General features: G+C 42.3%; 1 protein-coding gene and 1 pseudogene across 3 annotated transcripts in view; one reads left to right on the forward strand and one right to left on the reverse strand.

Annotated features, from left to right (window-relative positions):
• The window catches only part of FAM222B (family with sequence similarity 222 member B), a 77,323-nt gene that overhangs the window by 22,240 nt on the left and 39,699 nt on the right, over positions 1-15,384 (reverse strand). The window lies entirely within an intron of this gene.
• Positions 8,389-8,594, forward strand: LOC145717450 (small nuclear ribonucleoprotein G pseudogene; annotated as a pseudogene).

The following is a 15,384-nucleotide window of genomic DNA, read 5'->3' on the forward strand; positions in this document are numbered from 1 at the left end:
TCCCTCTCATGCTCTCTGTCTCTCATTCTCTCTGTCTCAAACAAAGAAATAAAATCTTAAAAAAAAAAAAAATCCATTCAAGTACCTGATATTGGTGCCTAACATATAGTGAACATTTTTTTTTTTTAAGATTTTATTTATTTATTTGACAGAGAGAGAGCACAAGTAGGCAGAGTGGTAGACAGAGGGAGAAGGAGAAGCAGGCTTCCCGCAGAGGAGGGAGCCCGATGCGGGGCTTGATCCCAGGACCCTGGAATCATGACCCGAGCCGAAGGCAGACGCTTAACGACTGAGCCACCCAGGTGCCCCATGAACATTATTTAAATGTTTGCTATCATCACTTTCCTAACCTACTAAAATTCAGATCACTTTTTTTTTTTTTAAGATTTTTATTTATTTATTTGACAGAGACACAGCGAGAGAGGGAACACAAGCAGGGGGAGTGGGAGAGGGAGAAGCAGGCTTCCCGCTGAGCAGAGAGCCCGATGTGGGGCTCGATCCCAGGACCCCGGGATCATGACCTGAGCCGAAGGCAGACGCTTAAAGACTGAGCCACCCAGGCGCCCCATCACTTTTTTTTTGCCAACAGAACCAAATTATCACATCACATTTTATAGTTCTTTATATGTTGAAACATGTTTATACAAATAATTTCATTTGAAACTTAACAACAATCTCTCAAGATGGAACAAGTATCATTCCCCTTCTATAAATTAGGAAACCCAGGCTCAGAAAGATTTAAATTACCTGTCCAGTGATATGCAGCTGGGACAGTGGACCTCATATTAAATTCTCTGTCTTAACTCCTAGACTTGTGGCTCATTCCATTAGAAAAGTATTTTTATTTTTTAAAGATTTTATTTATTTATTTGACAGAGTGAGGCACAGCGAGAGAGGGAACACAAGCAGGGGGAGTGGGAGAGGGCGAAGCAGGCTTCCCGCCGAGCAGGGAGCCCGATGTGGGGCTCGATCCCAGGACCCTGGGATCACGACCTGAGCCGAAGGCAGACGCTTTACGACTGAGCACCAGGCGCCCCTAGAAAAGTTATTTTCTAATCTGCAGACTGTGACCAGCCTTTTTTAAAAAATTCAATAAAAAAAATTTCATGAAGTCAGAATGTTTATTGTTTCATGATTCTCATTTCAATTATCTCATTTATATATATTTTACTGGGATGCAATCTCTATCGTGGGCTTAGACAAAAATGTCTGAAAAACACTGCACTATACCATAGCTGTCCCTCAAGTCAGTATTTATTGACCACCTATCATATCCCTCTTCTTACACTATTATATACAACAAAAACATACAATTCTAAGCCATGGTTTGGTTTGGTTTTGTTTTTGGTTTTTTGGGTTTTTTTAAAGAATTTATTTATTTATTTGACAGGGAGAGAGACACAGTGAGAGAGAGAACACAAGCGGGGGAGCGGGAGAGGGAGAAGCAGGCTTCCTGCAGAGCAGGGAGCCCAGTGTGGGGCTCGATCCCAGGACCCTGGGACCATGACCCAAGCCGAAGGCAGACACTTAACGACTGAGCCACCCAGGCGCCCCTAGCCATGGTTTTGTTTTTTAAGTGTGAATGTAATTGTTGACTTTCCTATGGATCTGGGGAATTGCCTGTCCCAGATCAGCACTCTGCACTGAAACTCTATTATCCTTTGGCTAGCCTAACACTTTCCAATCAGCTCTCAGTGAAAATTCTTTCAAGATGGAACTATAAAGCCAGCAACTATAACCAAGGTAAGGGTAAAAATGCACTGGGAAAGTGTCTACATAAAGACAAAGCAAACTTTATGTTCGACTTGTCAAACTTTTTTTTTCAGGGAAAAGTTTTATCAATTTACACTGAGGAAACTATATCCAAGAATACAAGTAATGATTGAACACAGTTCTCTCTCATTCTCAAACAATCCTGGGACAGAAAACTCTACCCCTCCTATCCTCATGCTCTTCCCTGAACTCTAACTCTGAACCTATTCTCCATTCATACCTTTTCTAAGTCAGTTTCCATTTGGACACTTGTACTATGACAGCTTTTGGAAGCTGGGCATCACAGAGCCCACCCAGGTCCCTGAAAGGAAACATCCCTCTGCGCTCTCAGGTGTTTTAAATTTGGGCGAGGGTGGAGGGAGGGTGGGCTCATACTTTTCCATGCCACACATCTATATCCACTCTATATTCATTTGGTCTATTACTTTCTCAGAACTTTCTCTCTGAACACAATGCTTGAGTTTATGGGCCTTACATACCTAGTGAAGTTTCAGAAAGGCTAATAAATTCAGTGCAGATGGGGAATGAAGTTTTACTTATATTATAGTTAACAACATATTGCCCTCACTCTATCCTTCTAGTCTGCTGCCATCCAGGGTTAATTTGGCAATAGGCAGATCTTAAGGTAAGAGGACAAGGCATAATTGCTATCTTAATATATTCTGTTCATTTAGGCCCTCCCTTCTCCTCTGCCAGTGGGAGTAGAGGACCATGAGGAACCCTGATGTGTAACAATTTGGGGTGAGGGCTTCTGTAGCCTTAGCAAAAATCCCAACATCTGACCTTGCCGTTTCACTGAGATTCAATATAACCTGAAGCTTTATGGCTCACACCCCACAAAGCCAAGGAATTACCAGGTTTCTGAAGGTAAGGGGTCTCTGAAAGTGGGACAGGCTGCTAAGCCTCAAAACCACAGAAAAACTGAAAGCCTACTGAGGAAGAGGAGCACCCCCTTCCTTCTACACCCTACAAATTGCTGCAACTAGCTGATGAAATTTGGAATACTGGTTCAATCCACAGAAGTAAGATAGAACAGTCACTGCTGCAAGAATACTTTTATAGCTAGAGTAAACACCCACTAAAGTAAAATTCTGAACTGAGCTTCAGGAGGCTTCCTCATTTCAGGAATTGCCTTGTAAAACAAAAAACTAAAAAAAGTAGTCCTTTAAACCTCTCAAAGATTCAAAGTACACAACTCATTCACTGATCAGCAGAATTCTTTTCCTCCTTTCTGTAGTCCTGAAAAGTTCCATAATCATTCAGCACTGGTTTTTTATGATTATTTGTCAGAGAGAGAGAGAGAGAGCGCCCAAGCAGGGGAAGCGGCAGGCAGAGGGAGAAGCAGGCTCCCCACTGAGCAAGGAGCCCAATGTGGGACTCGATCCCAGGGCCCTGGGATCGCGACCTGAGCCAAAGGCAGATGCTTAACCGATTAACCAACTGCCCACCCAGGTGTGATTTTTCTAAATCACTGTGTGTCTGGTTCTGACTGGTCAACTATGTGTCTTATACCACATATTAAGCCCCATCCAAACAAAGAATTTAACTCAAGATTACTTTAGCATTGAATGAATCAGAAAAAGAATATAAAAATACATGTTTTATCCTACAGATGTCCAAATGATGTGTTTTCCTTTACCTCAAAGATACCTCAAAGAAATGACTAACACTACCCAAATTAACATCTTTTGGACAGTAGCAGAAAACGAAAGTTCATAACTCTTCTATTCCTGGTACATTGCCTCCTTCACTCAGTATGGCCCTTCCCTGTCCTAGTTTCTCCTCTGTAAACTACTCTCTCCAGGGCCTCCCTCACCAACTGAGCATCCTTCCCAACCTTCACCCAGTTCCCTCTGTTAAATCACTTCAACTAGATTGGAAATAGAAGGTACCCAAACAGAGTGAAGATGTCAGCCACAAAGTAGTGGGGGGCCTGTTATGGGGAGCCAGAAACCAAGTGGTATGAGAGCATCCCCAGAGGGAAGGAATGACGACTCCACCATCCAATAGCAATGAGCCTCATTAAGGTCCAAACAGATCTTGATTTCTAGACACATGATTTCCAAATTTGTTTATTAACAGGAACAAAGGCTCTTTGGAGAAATGGCTGAGGCAGAGAAATGAGTCTAGAACATCTTATTGTGCAGGAAAGGAAGAAAGTGTTCAAAGACTAATGGTGACATGTCAAAGAACACAGAAGCTATGGAATGCTCAAATGGTGAGAGAAATCCCCAAAAGAGAAGTTTACACAGTGGAAATTGGGTACATGAACAGGTACATGAGTGAAGGAGGTATGTCCTAGCAATAGAAGAATTAAAAACTTTTGTTTACTACCACTATTCGTAAGATATCAGTTTGGGTAGTATCAGCCAATTCTTTGAAATAAAACGACAGCAAATCATTTAGTCATCTTTAGGATTAAATATATATATATAATTTTTTCCTGATATACTGACAAATTCTGGGATAATGTGAACATCAAAACAAATAGGGGCGCCTGGGTGGCTCAGTCAATTAAGCATCTGACTCTTGATTTTGGCTCGGGTCATGACTGCAGTTCGGGCTCCGCGCTCAGTGCGGAGTCAGCTTGTCCCTCTCCCTCTACTCCTCCCCCTGCTCATGATCTCTCTCAAATAAATAAATAAAATCCTTAAAAAAAAAAAAAAAAAACAAGCAAATGATGATAACAGATTAGTCTACTGAATAAAATAGAAAATCCGTAATGCATAAAGAAATTGAATCACGGGGCCCCTGGGTGACTCAGTTAGTTAAGCATCTGCCTTCAGCTTGGGTCATGATCCCAGGGTCCTGGGATCAAGCCCCACTTCAGGCTCCCAGGTCAGCGGGGAGCCTGCTTCTCCCTCTCCCTCTGCCCCTCTCCCCTGCTTGTGCTCTCTCTTGCTATCTCTCTCTCTCAAATAAGAATCTTAAAAAAAAAAAAAAAAAAAGGTGAATCACTATTGTTATATGCCTGAAACTAATGTACCATTGTGTGTCAACTATACTCAAATTAGAAAAAAAATTTCTAATAGAAAATCATGAGTCCATACTAATGTAAATATATAAATTAATAAATTGAAAGAGTGGAGAGGAACAAGATATTTGCATAGGTTTTTTTTCTTTAAAGATTTTATTTATCTGACAGAGAGAGACACAGTGAGAGAGGGAACACAAGCAGGGGGAGTGGGAGAGGGAGAAGCAGGCTTCCCGCGGAGCAGGGAACCCGATGTGGGGCTCGATCCCAGGACCCTGGGATCATGATCTGAGCCGAAGGCAGACACTTAACCGACTGAGCCACCCAGGCGCCCCAAGATATTTGCATAGTTTCAAAGTATCTCCCTTCAGGGGCATCTGGCTGGCTCAGCTGGTGGAGCATGGGACTCTTGATCTCAGGGTCATGAGTTCAAGCCCCACGTTGGGCATGGAGCCAACTTAAAAAAAAAAAGGTATCTCCTTCCAAAATACTTACTAATTAAAAAGGGAAAAAGAGTAACTTTACATTAGAAATGCCTAGCAGGCACCACCTTAATCAAGTGATTGAACATTACCAGAAATAGGACACATAAAAATTCTGCATTTTTTTTTTAAAGATTTTATTTATTTATTTGACAGAGAGAAAGAGCGAGAGACAGCGAGAGGGAACACAAGCAGGGGGAGTGGGAGAGGCAGAAGCAGGCTTCCTGCTGAGCAGGGAGCCCGATGCGGGGCTCGATCTCAGAACCCTGGGATCATGACCTGAGCCGAAGACAGACGCTTAACGACTGAGCCGCCCAGGTGCCCCCAAAATCTGCACTTCTTAAAATTATGCAATGAAGAACACAGCATCACTCTTGTAATATTCCTGCTGAAACCTAAATTAAACACGAGGAACCATCAGACAATCCTTAAATGAGGGACTTTCTACATAACTGTTAGTAGCATCAAGATCATGAAAGTCAAAGGCCTGAAGAACTGTTCCAGATTGAAGGAGACCAAGAATACATACAAATAAATGCAATGTGTGGGGCGCCTTGCTGGCTAAATTGGTAGAGCACATGACTCCAGATCTCGGGGTTGTGAGTTCAAGCCCCACACTGGGAGTAGAGTTCACTGCAATAAACAAACAACAATAACAACCACTTTTTTTTTTTTTAAATATTTTATTTATTTATTTGACAGAGAGACACAGAGAGAGAGGGAACACAAGCAGGGGAAGTGGGAGAGAGAGAAGCAGGCTTCCCGCTGAGCAGGGAGCCCAATGCGGGGCTCAATCCCAGGACCCTGGGATCATGACCTGAGCCGAAGGCAGACACTTAACGACTGAGCCACCCAGGCACCCCCAAAAACCACTTTAAATAAATAAATAAATGTAACGTGTGATTCTGAACTGGATCCTTACTGCAATGAAGGACGTTACTGGTAAAAATAGTACCATCTGAGAGGGGTCTGCAAATTATGTGATAGCAATGTATCAGTGTTAACTTCCTGATTTTGATGGCTGTACTGTGGTAATGCTGGTGTGTGTCCTTGTTTGTAGAAGATAAACACTAAAGTATTCTGAGATAATGAAGCAATCAGGTCAAATGATTTAAGGAAGAAAAATATTCTTTGTACTGTACTTGCAACTTTTCTGTAATTTTGAGATTGTTTCCAGGCATTTTATTTTATTTTAAAGATTTTACTTATTTATTTGAGAGAGAAAGAGAGCACAAGAAGTGGGGAGGGCCAGGGGGAGAGGGAGAAGCAGGCTTCCTGCTGAGCAAGGAGCCTGATGCAGGGCTCGATCCCAAGACCTCGGGATCATGATCTGAGCTGAAAGCAGACGCTTAACCGACTTAGCCACTCAGGTGCCCCTGGCCACTTTATTTTAAAAACAAAACAAAAAATACACAAAAAAGGAGACTCATGGCTCCTTTTTTCCTTTCTGAGTCTCCTAGACACTCCATCTGTATCTCTCCACATCTTCAATAAACTCTGCTTTCACTTCCAAAAAATAACAAAAATGGCAAAAATAAACAAACAGGCAGCAGTGTTGAAGACTGCAAAGGGGGTCGGGGCTGGAGATCCTAAAGAAGAGTTGGAGAGAATGGTCTGTTGGTAACCATTATATTTCATCTTAATGCAGGTAACTTCCCTCTACATTGGTGAGTGCTGACATGTGGGGTTCTTGCCATCTGGAATAGGTTTCCTGTATCTTTCTGCCTCATCAACTTCCAATTTCTCTTCAACACTTACCTAAATCACATTTTCTCCAGTGCCTATACTTCAAATTTTCTCCCAAACTCCACTCTGTTCTGGCAATGCTTCCACTGTGTGGTCTTCAATGCCACCCTCTTACTTAGAGATGGAGAATTTCACTTTTGGAAAGGTTCCAAAAGAAATGTCTATCCTGAAGGGGCCCTAGTAATAACCCTCCTTTTTCAGGCCTGACATTCACTAGCATTTCCATCAAGTTCATGTTCATGTTTCAGTAAGAGTTCTGCAAGGCCTTTCCTTCTAAGCACACATCCTGAACCTCATCACAAGTGTCACGCAAACCCCTATGCTCTAAGGGAAATCCTTGTAGCTTCCAGAGTGGAACAGAGTTTTGATACTCTTTCCTCCCACTATACAAAAAGTCTCAAATGACATCATAAACTTTATCTCCAGACTTCCTGAAAGCACCCACTATAACTAATGTCTCCACTTTCACACCAACAGCAGCCGGCAGGCAGAGTCTCGGTTATTCTACAGCAGAAAGGTTTTCAGTACCAGTCAATGAAGAGCTTTGAAGTTGTGCAACAATGATGTTTATCACTCACCCCTTCCTCTTCTTTCCTTTTTAGTGTGATCAGGGAAGCTTTGGAGGAGAAGCAACTGTATTACGGCCCTTCTCCAAGCAGCCATGAACTTTCTTCCTTTACTTCACACAAACACTAAGAAAAGCAAGCTCTTAAAAAGTGCACTGCGGGGCACCTGGGTGGCTCAGTCGTTCAGCATCTGCCTTCGGCTCAGGTCATGATCCCAGGGTTCTGGGATCGAGCCCCGCATTGGCTCCCTGCTCCGTGGGAAGCCTGCTTCTCCCTCTCCCACTCCCCCTTGCTTGTGTTCCCTCTCTGGCTGTGTCTCTCTGTCAAATAAATAAAATCTTTAAAAAAAAAAATGAACTGCCATACTCCTTGGCCACTTATTCTCAACAAAACTTTTACACAGCCACAGCCATGAAGTATCTAAGAAGACTGATGAGCCCTTGGAAAGAAAGTCTAGCAACAAAGGACACTAAGGGGTGGAAGGACATCCGAAATGAAAGAAACAGCAAGTCACCTGAAGATCTAGGAACAGTCCCAGTTTGGAATTGACTTTAGTTTTTTTGCATGTTAAGGAGATAAGATTTTGCTTATAAGACCATTTACTTTGCAGGATTACCATCAAACAATAATGAAGGGAAAGTCTTAAAAAAAAAATAGGGAAGGGACTTTGTCATCTTCAGAGAAAGACAAACTATTCCTTCCGTCTCTCTCCACCTAGCAAGGATGTTTCCAAAGGTATTATGCAACTTTCTATTAAAATAACAGCTAAAATTAAAAAATTTTTTTAGGGAGGCATCTTTGAGCTTACTGAGTAGACATCAAGAGCAAAGCTCCCCCTCCCAAGTAGAAAAAATTTATGGACAAAAAATTATCACTGAAATTAAATGGTGGCAGACATGTCCAAGGAATACTGCAAGGGTTTAATCCCTTTATGAATCTTGTGATAGGTGAATGTATGGAGATGGCAACTAGTGAGCAACAGAACAATATACTGGAATGGTGGTAACAGGAGGAAATAGCACCATCATGTTAGAAGCCTTGGAACGAGCATAAACGGGTATGTTCGGGATACCTGGGTGGCTCAGTCGGTTGAGCAGCTGTCTTTGGCCTGAGTCATGATCCCAGGGTCATGGGATCTAGCCCCGCATTGGGCTCCTTGCATAGCAGGGAGCCTACTTCTCCTTCCCCCTCTGCCTGCCACTCCCCCTGCTTGGGCTCTCTCTGTCAAGTGAATAAATAAAATCTTAAAAAACAAACAAACAGGGGTGCCTGGGTGGCTGAGTCATTAAGCGCCTGCCTTCGGCTCAGGTCATGATCCCAGCGTCCTGGGATCGAGCCCCGCATCGGGCTCCCTGCTCGGCGGGAAGCCTGCTTCTCCCTCTTTCACTCCCCCTGCTTGTGTTCCTCTCTTGCTGTGTCTCTCTCTGTCAAATAAATAAATAAAATCTTTAAAACAAACAAACAAACAAAAAAAACAACAGGTGTGTTCACCAGAACAAATCAACTGCTTCCACATGTCCCCTCTCCATAGCACCTGTTTACTACAATATAAAAACCAGGTCATAAGCATTTTCATATTGGACTATTTTGTTACATAAACTTTTGTAACAGTAAAAAAAATTTTTTTTTAAATTACATAAAATTCCTATATGCTAACGAAATGTATCCTTAGTGTGCTGATTTTAAAATCACTTCAAAAGTGCCTCAAATGGGTGCCTGGGTAGCTCAGTTGGTTAAGCATCTGACTTCAGCTCAGTTCATGATCTCAGGATCCTGGGATTGAGCCCCATGTCAGGCTCCCTGCTCAGCGGGGAGTCTGCTTATCCCTCTGCCCCTCCCCCTGCTCATGCTCTCTCTCTCAAATAAATAAGGAAATAAATAAGTGCCCCAAACAGGAGCACCTGGGTGGCTCAGTTGGTTAAGCGGCCGTCTTTTCTTTTTTTTAAGATTTTATTTATTTATTTATTTGACAGAGAAAGACACGAGAGAAGGAATACAAGCAGTGGGAGTGGGAGAGGGAGAAGCAGGCTTCCCGCCGAGCAGGGAGCCCGATGCGGGGCTTGATCCCAGGACCCGGAATCACGACCTGAGCCGAAGGCAGACGCTTAATGACTGAGCCACCCAGGCGCCCCTAAGCGGCTGTCTCTTAATTTTTGCTCAGGCCACGATCTTAGGGTTGTGGGATCGACCCACATCAGGCTCCATGCTCAGCATGGGGTCTGCTTGAGATTCTCTCTCTCCCTTTCCCTCTGCCCCCCCAATTTGTGCACGCCTCTCTCCACCCCTCAAATAAATAAGTCTTTAAAAAAATCTATAGGGGTGCGTGGGTGGCTCAGTCGTTAAGTGTTTGCCTTCGGCTTAGGTCATGATCCCAGGGTCCTGGGATCGAGCCCCGCATCGGGCTCCCTGCTCGGCGGGGAGCCTGCTTCTCCCTCTTCCACTCCCCCTGCTTGTGTTCCCTCTCTTGCTGTGTCTCTCTCTGTCAAATAAATAAATAAAAGATTTAAAAAAAATAAAAATAAATAAAAAATAAAAAAATCTATAAAAGTGCCCCAAACAAAAGATTACTTTTGCACTTCGAAGAGAATCTCATATGCAAGCAGAAGACTAGACTGCACCTTGCCAATTACTATAATCTTACAATAAGCACATATTGTTGTGAATGACATTCAGTTCCATCTCAGTCTATTCTCTTACAATAAGCAGCAATGAACTCAAGGGTATGATCTCAGAATATAAAAAGCCATTAAAGCTGCTTCTAACAGATTCTTCTAAAATATGACCCTATACAGCTCTTCAAAAGAAGGACAATACGTTTTAATTGTGAGATGAACTTTTACAATGCTTTGATCTGTCTAAAAGAGGTCTTGGAAAAAAGAAATAACTACAGTGGAGGGAGGGAATAAAATGTGTCATTCTGGTTATTAAAATCCATCAAGTTCATACTTTAGCCTTGGGATAACTGCAGCCAAAAAACTGACTTGCAACTAATTATCACCACTATCTGCAATAAAAGTTAATTGGACATAATTGAACTAACGCCCTAATCGGAGGGAAGCTGCAACTGGCACACAGCCCACTCCTGCTTCTTCAATCTGCAAATGAAACTGCTAATGATAATTTGTGGACAAACAAGAAATTGGTCTCATGGTTTCCCCACTGCAAATCACTCAGCAATTTCAGCTAATGCCCAGCATGATGAGCCAGGAGAAAAATCATTAACCAGTGCTTCCTTTGATAAAGATGAATTTTAACAATAACCAAGTCCATTTAGGCTGAGAGCTGCTGAGAATTGGTATATTTATCCTAACCACCATAAGTAAGGCACTGTGGCCTGATCTCTACACCCGAGTACTATGCACTAGATGCGCCCTGTGACACTAACATGTAGTACTAAGAAGAGACATTATACAAGGCCAGGAGCTACTATTATACTAATAATTTATCTTCTTTTAAGAGAATCCTGTGTAATCTCATTTTTTAGACAGGCAAATGGCATTGCTGATCTGCTTCAACAGCAAAGATTAAATCACTTTTGAATAGACTTTGGAGCTGATAGATTTAGACTTTGGAGCTGATAGATTCCTGCTGCCTGACTCATTCGCCTTCAAATCTGGGTAAGAGATGCACCCTTTCCCCTGGAATTTAGTACCAGACTCTCTGCTTTTCAATTGTGTGACAGCCCAAGGGACTAAGACTCCCTTAAGGGTATTGTGGAGTCTTAGGAAACCATTCTGTTTTGCAGAAAGGGGAAAATTGTGGTCTTTATATCAACAGTGACTTATAAATTGGGATGACCTTGCTGAGGTGACAGAAAGTAAAAGAGAAAAGCAGGTACAAAGCGCTTACCTCTGCTTGTTTTTTCTCTGCTTCTTTTTAAGTTTTTTTTTATTTATTTATTGTTTTAAAGATTTTATTTATTTATTTGACAGAGACAGACACAGCGAGAGAGGGAACACAAGCAGGGAGAGTGGGAGAGGGAGAAGCAGGCTTCCCGCGGAGCAGGGAGCCCGATGCGGGGCTTGATCCCAGGACACTGGGATCATGACCTGAGCCGAAGGCAGACACTTAATCACTGAGCCACCCAGGTGCCCCAAGTTTTTTATTTATTTATTTTTTAAAGATTTTATTTATTTATTTGACAGAGAGAGAGATAGCGAGAGCAGGAACACAAGCAGGGGGAGTGGGAGGGGGAGAAGCAGGCTTCCCGCAGAGCAGGGAGCCCGATGTGGGGCTCAATCCCAGGATGCTGGGATCATGACCTAAGCCGAAGGCAGACGTTTAACGACTGAGCCACCCAGGCATCCCTCAAGTTTTTTATTTTTAAGTAATCTCTACACCCAATGTGGGGCTCTAACTCACAACCCAGAGATCAAGAGTCGCATGCTCTACCAACTGAAGAGCCAGGTGCCCCTTCTCTGCTTATTTTTATTTTATTTGGGCTCTATTCTGGCAAGGAGGTGGCTAGAAATTAATGCAGTAAGAACCTTTCCCAAAGCAGCAGCTGGACAACCTGCTCATTTGGTACATTTTTCGTTAAAAGTTATTTTGGAAGGTTGCAGTTCACTTCCTGCGGTCATTAAAATACACTTTCTGATGGAAACAGAGGAAAGCCTAGGAATAGCTCAGCCAAGATATAATAAACAGAGAGGGACCTAGAAACTGTAATATGGATAGTAAATGGAAAAAGAGAACACTTAGTAGGAACATCCTTCATTCATTCAGTCCCTGAGCAACTGTGATGCAGGGGCACTGTGGTAGTACTATGCACTGGGAATACAAACATGGCAGACAAAATCCCTGGTGAGAAACGTGATTACTGTGGTGAACGTTTCACAGTATATGCAATACCAAATCATTATGTTGTACATCTTAAACTAAATACAATGCTGTACACATCAATTATACTTCAATAAGAAAAAAAAAGTGGTGGCACCTGGGTGGCTCAGATGGTTAAGCATCTGCTTTCAGCTCAGGTCATGATCCCAGGGTCCTGGGATCAAGCCCCGCATCCGGCTCCCTGCTCCACGGGAAGCCTGCTTCTCCCTCTCCCTCTACTGCTCTCCCTACTTGTGCTCTCTCGCTCTCTCTGACAAATAAATAAAATCTTAAAAAAAAAAAAGTGGATAAAGTTGTTTGAAAATCAAAATAACGAAACAAATTACTTCCAAGGAACAGTGAGAAAGAAGGGAGAACAACATGGATCACTGAAAGCCAAGTAAGAATTTACCAGACTGAGAAGGGTAAACTACTCTAGGCAGAGAAAACTAGCATAATGAAAGGCATGCACGACTACACTGGAAAACTAGCGTAACTAAATGCATGTTTGGGAAACCACAAATGGTATGGTATGGTATGGTATGGTATGAGGAGCTGGGTGTTGGATGTATGTGCCAAACCTGGAGATGAGCCTGATGTGCCAAATTATGAAGAGCCTTATATTTCATACTAGAGGGACAGAAGAGCAGATTAAGAATAAAGCTGGGTTTGGGCACCTGGGTGGTACAGTTAAGCGGCTGACTCTTGGTTTTGCTCAGGTCGTGATCTCAGGGTCCTGGGATCGAGCCCTACGTTGGGCTCCACACTAAGCATGGAGTCTGCTTGAGATATTCTCTCTCTCTCCCTCTCCCACTTGTGCTGTCTCTCTCTCTAAAATAAATAAATAAAATTTAAAAAAAAAGAAAAAAAGAATAAAGCTGGGTTGGAGTCACACCCCAATATTCTTACCATTAAAATAGTATAAAAGTAGTCCCAACACCTTACAGAATAACTGTGATAATTATATAAGATTATATTCATAAAGTGCTTAGTACAGTGTCTATGCTCAATGATGGTAGTTATAACTATTATTAGCTAATGTCAGACTTTATCCTGAAGCCATGGGGAGATAGGGACAGGTTTCAAGGAGAGTAACATGATCAAATGTCTTAATCAATCTGCTGGGGGCACCTGGGTGGCTCAATCGGTTAAGCGTCTTCCTTCGGCCTGGGTCATGATCCTGGGGTCCTGGGATCAAGCCCTGCATCGGGCTCCTTGCTCTGCAGGGAGCCCGCTTCTCCCTCTCCTCCCCACTTGTACCCTCTCACTGTCTCTCCTTCTCTCTCTCTCTCTCTCTCAAATAAATAAATGGGGTCATTGAAAGAATAAATAAATAAATCTTCTGAAAATGTAAAAGACAAACAGGAGATGGCAGAAATCAGTTAAGTGGCTACAGTGATTTCGGGGCAAGAGATGATGAAGATCTTAAACAAGGGTGCCCTAAGAGGGCCATCATACAAAGGAGGGAGTAGATTAATTTCTGAGCTCAAAAACAGATTAGTAAAGTCTGAAGAAAGGCAATTTTAGATGAACATAAACAACGAACTTATTCAATAGTGGCACAGTACTAGAAATGCTGAAGCAAAAGCCATGACTACTCTTTAAGAATGATGGAAAAGAGGGGCGCCTGGGTGGTTCAGTCAGTTAAGCATCTGACCCCCTTGATTTCAGCTCAGGGTCATGAAAAAGAAATGATGGAAAATTTATTTTCAGGAGCTAAAAATCTGAACTAGATGATCGATCATTAAACCATCTTCCAGATTCCATGACTCTAAATTACTAACAAAGGTGATTTTATACAGTCATTAATGACTGCTTACTTTTGTAGAAAGGTTCATAATTTTCGAAGTGCTTTCACATGAATTCTCTCACTTGATTTTCTCAAATGCCCTATGAGATAGTTTGGGCAAGGATCAACAGTCCCATTTTCAGAGATAAAAGAAAGTGGAAAAGCTCATTAAGTGCCTAGACTACAACCAGGTTTTCTGACCCCTGGCTCTCTCTTTCCGTTCTCACCACTGCCTCCAACATGGTGCCACAGCTGAAAATCAATTCTGAGAAACCATCCTTCTTTGGTCACCTGTTCCAGTATTTATTTCAAAATCAGGAAATTTTCTGCATGTCTTATTATTCATTGTTCAGGAGCTTCAGCCTACTCTTTGGTCCTCTTCAAGGTGAATAAGAGCTAGTCATCTATCTTTATAAAATGCTCCTTCATATTTCACACTATAAAATATCTGTCATTTCCCTAATCTGTGCTAATTAACCCCAAATTCCTTGAGGTTTTTTTTCACATAAGTCTTTCCCTTAAGCTAGTCAAGAAATGTGATCCCTAATTTAGTAGTAGCTCCAGTAAAACAATAATCTCTTCCCATATACTCCAATTCTAATCCTCAGGTATCTTTTAAAGAGTACCTCTCCAATTAATTCATACCAATATTTACTGAGCACCTACTATGTAACAAGACATTGCCCCAGGAATGAGGGACTTAGCAAAGAACAAAACAAACAAAAACTCATGCTTCCATTTTTACATGGGGTAGAATGGGAGGGTCAGACAAATTTAATGAGCAGGTAAGTTACATAGACTCTTAGAAGGTGATAAATGCTACGGAAAGAAAAATAAAGCAGTGTAAGAGATGGGGCATACTGGATGGGATAGCGATTTTAAATGGCATAGTTAAGAGTAGCCCTCACTGAAAAACTGTAGTTCTCCATGGCTTATCTGCTAGTTTCAGTGCAAGACAGCAATACAGCTTTTAATATCAAAACAGATTTTTTTAAAGATTTTATTTATTTGTCAGAGAGAGCGAGTGAGGGCGTGCACGTACACAAGCAGGGAGAGCGGCAGACAGAGGGAGAGGGAGAAGCAAGCTCCTTACCAAGCAGGGAGCCAGATGCAGGACTTGATCCCAGGACCCCAGGATCATGACCTGAGCCGAAGGCAGATGCTTAACCGGCTGAGCCACCCAGGCGTCCCAACAACAGATTTTTTTAATGCAATTAAACTATAATCAATATAGTT

The sequence above is a fragment of the Leptonychotes weddellii genome, chromosome 15 (assembly GCF_054177405.1).
Source record: "Leptonychotes weddellii isolate Sample4059 chromosome 15, ASM5417740v2, whole genome shotgun sequence".
Taxonomy (NCBI): domain Eukaryota; kingdom Metazoa; phylum Chordata; class Mammalia; order Carnivora; family Phocidae; genus Leptonychotes; species Leptonychotes weddellii.